This window comes from Rhincodon typus, chromosome 5 (genome assembly GCF_021869965.1).
Source record: "Rhincodon typus isolate 14 chromosome 5, sRhiTyp1.1, whole genome shotgun sequence".
Taxonomy (NCBI): Eukaryota; Metazoa; Chordata; class Chondrichthyes; order Orectolobiformes; family Rhincodontidae; genus Rhincodon; species Rhincodon typus.
The window spans coordinates 115,755,779-115,760,031 of NC_063336.1; positions in this window are offsets into that span (position 1 = coordinate 115,755,779).

Here is a 4,253-nt window from a genome sequence, read left to right on the forward strand (position 1 = left end):
CATGATTCTCTATGTGTGAGGTGTGTCATTTCTGCATCAAACGCTGATGCAGAGCAGAGGAAGTTGACTTGAATGGTAGCAGTAATTTTCCTTCAGTTCCCGTGGGGCAGTGCAAACGTACAGATTTAATACTTGGAAAACTTGTTCCAGTTATTTTATAACAATTCACCTTTCTAATTTGTCTCAAGAGCGTTCTGCCCAAAGAATCCGACTTGATCAAGAAAAGTATTTGTGTTTCTTTAATCTTGTGGATTGGGGATGCATATTTTTATTCCAGCATTCTCATTTTATAGGCTTAAAAGAATGGACCCTTGTGATTTAGAGAAGCACAGTAGAATACAGTAGACCGTGCACACTGGTCTCATTCATCTACAACAGTGCAGATTACCCTCCCCAAAAATGACATTTAGTCGACTAAAACTTCGCAACGTCTAATATAGTGGGTACAGTTGTTGCCTGTCATCCTCAAAAAAAGTTACTTTCATGCATATCTCCAAGGTATCTATTTTAACAGCATTGCATATCTATCATTTAATCCTAATAGTGTCTATGTAGGCCATTCAGCCCATTGAGTCCACACCAGCCCTCTGAAAAGCATCCCACTACCCCATCCCTGCATTTCCCAAGGCTTACCCATCTATCCTACACAGCTCTGGATACAATGGACGATTCAGCACAGCCAATCCATTTAATCTGCCCATTTTTGGATTGTGGGAGGGAATCAGAGCACCTGGAGGAAACCCACAAACATAGGGAGAATATGCAAACTCCACACAGTCAGCCGAGACTTGAATTGAACCCAGGTCCCTGGTGCTGTGAGGTAGCAGTGTTAACCACTGAGGCCCTACACTGCCCTGTGCTACCTAATGCTACCATATATGAACCTAATCATTTCTGTTCTTGCAGGAGAAAATGTTGCAAGTGGTAAATCACTGGATGATATATTTCACAATTGAAACATCTCAGTGAAGGTCATGGAACTCAACAGCCATATGCTGTCTGCACCTTTACTGTAAAACCTCTGTGAAGGACTCTATGTACTGGGTTTCAGCCTCTACTAATGTGTTATGTCACTCAGTATTTTAAGAAACTTACTTATTATTAACTTCAGTGTATATCAGTTCATAAACTGAGGGTATAAATGTCTCATTTGGCATCTTACCCATCTTATAACATAACACATTTCTCCCGGGAACATTTTCTTCTGTTGTATGTAATAGCTTGATGTTGCCCAGAATCTTAAATTCCTGTCAATGTTCTGGTTGTACATAATAGTTATTTGTAATAAATGTCTGTTTCTTTCTTCAGTATAATACACACATGCAGTTTTTATGTTCGGAGGGATAACATGAGCATTGCCACATCAGGTAAAACATTCTGCTGGAGGCAAGCTCACGTGAACCGCCCTCTGCATTGCTACTGCAAACAAGATGCTGATTACAGCAAACCATAGGAAAATGGACACCACAGAATCAAAGATCTCTGGGAAACAGTCAATGGAATGTCCATCAATCACCCAGGGATGCTGCCTCTTGGTACTTGTCAATCCAGTTGACAACAACCCTTCAATACAAATCCTCAAAATCTTGAGTCTGACTTTTCCAGCCTCCTCATTGAGTTAGCTGATTTCACCAGGAATGTGGGGGTGGGGGTGTTGGGGTTTCAGATCCTGCTGTTACTTTTCCAGGTTGTCCTGCAGTGAGCTGAACTCCTCAGCTTTTGATGGAAATCCTAACAGTGGACATCACTGTTGTTCCAGCTATTTGTTCCCCATCTAGGGAAGGCTATGGTAAAAGCCTCTGTACATGTGCGATGCTTTGTTAATGACCCGATAGTTGTAGCAGGAACTCCACAATCATCATTCATTTGCTCCACAGTGAGACACTGATATCTCATGCTGTGTCACTTTTAAATTCCCCATTCGATCAGACTGAATTCTGCCCACTGGGTTCACATGCAGTAACAATACTCCTTGGTATTGACCTGCTTTTAACCCATTTTTATCAGTAGGTGTAAGTGCGACCAGTTTGTTCAGAAGCTGGCTCTGACAAATATACAGATCAGGTACCAATTACATTATCATGGCCTGCCAGCTAGTTTTAATCACGAGTGTGCCAGGGAAAGCTTTTTGCCTTTTCTGCCAGGGTATCTCGTGGAATAAGGATCCAGAGAATAAGTATCCCAAAATTTAAATTTAAGTTTCATCTGCCCTACCCTCACCTCACAATTGCAAGGCCCTATTGATCTCACTCCTGTCAACATCCAAGTACCTGAGTTATTCATTTACCTGGCGTTTTGCTCCAATAATGTTACCATGTTCTAAAAACTCTGAGCCTCTTGCTGCTCAGTTACATGCAATTTGTCACCAGCTGGCCAAAGATCACTAAGTTATTTTTTCCTATTCACTTCATCAAAATCCTTCTTCATTTTAAGACATCCATCAGTTTTCTTTGCCTGTTGAGAAGTAGTCCCAAATATTTCCCTAGTACTTTAGTTTCCACCCAAATGAACCAGAATTCATTTTCAGTGGATCTTCTATAATGGAACACAGAACTAGACACAATACTCCTACATGTTATTTCTTGTAGGCAATATTATTCCTTATTGTGGATGACACACCTCTGACAATAATTTAATGGGATGATTTCTGCATCATGTGTAGGTAATGCAGTCTTGGTAGTTAATCCTGTTTGTTGCAATGAAACATTAAATTCATAAGAAATACCTTCAGGTTTATCACAACTACAATTTTGGGATTGTACGAAATACTGCAATTATTATTTTAGTGAGGAACAAACTCTACTTCTCTTCTTTGGAAAGATACATCCAACACATCATTCGTTCCGGAACATACAGACATGACCCTAGGGTGGTGTGCTGCTTCCATTGTTACAGGGTTAGGGATGTCACTGAGTAGCTACAGGGCATCCTGAAGAGGGAGGACGATAAATCGGAGGTCACTATACCCATTGGCACCAACAACATGGGTAGAATGAGGGATGAGGTGTTGCATCAAGAATTCAGGGAGCTCGGCAGTAGATTATAAAGCAAGGCCTCTACATTTGTAACCTCTGAATTTTTCCTGGTGCCATGTGCTGGTGAGTACAGAAATAGGAGAGTAGGGTAAATGGATGCGTGCCTTAGGAATTGGTGCAGGAAGATGGGTTTTAGATTCCTGGATCACTGGGACTGTTTCTGGGGAACCTGTACAAATCAGAATGAGACCAGCATGCCGACAATAGGGACACAGGTAAAAGACAATATGGTAAAAGAGCCAGGGCATAGAGAGTTCAGCCATCTTTATTCAAGGCAGGAAGGTAGGAGTATGATAGGGTCAGTTAAGAGCTTGGATTGACATGTGGAACTGTGATATTGTTGCCATCACAGAAACGTGGTTGAGAGAGATGAGGACTGGTAGCTTCACATTCTGGGATAATAGATCATCAGGCAAGGCAGGGGAGGGTGTAATAGAAAAGATGATGTCACCTTATTAATGAAGACGTTAGTTACTGCAATAAAGAGGGACAAAATCTTGGAAGAGCCTTCAAAAGAAGCTTTGTGTATAAAGTTTAGGAACAAAGAGGGAGCAGGCATATTTCGGACTGTATTATAGACCCCCAAATAGTCAAAGGGACTAAAGAGGAGCAGATAGATAGACAATTCACTGAGATGTGCAAAAATAAAAAGAGGGTGATTATATTCGGGAATTTCAACTCCCAGAAAATTAGTTGGGATAGACATAATGGGTTTAGAGGGAGTAGATTTCTTGAAATGTGTACAGAAGAGATTTATACATCAACATGTAGGTGATACTAGAAGGGACAGTGCAGTGCTGGACCCAATTCTGGGGAATGAAGCTGGAATGGTGTTTGAAGTGGCAGTGAGGGAACATGTCAGTGATAGGGACCACAACACCATTTTTTTTTCTGAAGAAGGGTCCAGACCCGAAACATCAGCTTTCCTGATCCTCTGATGTTGCTTGGCCTGCAGTGTTCATTCAGCTCTACACCTTGTTATCTCAGAATCTCCAGCATCGGCACTTCCCACTATCTCTCTCTCTATACCATATGTTATAAGTTTGTTATGGAAAAGGAAGGGTCTGCAGAGAATCATTTTGAATTGGGGGAAGGCAGATTGTATTAGAATAAGGCACAATCTGGTCAAAGTAGACTGCAGAGAGCTACTCATAGAAAAATCTACAGCAGAACAGTGCAGGGATGGTTCAGAAAGGTAAACGAGAGAATACAGGCCCA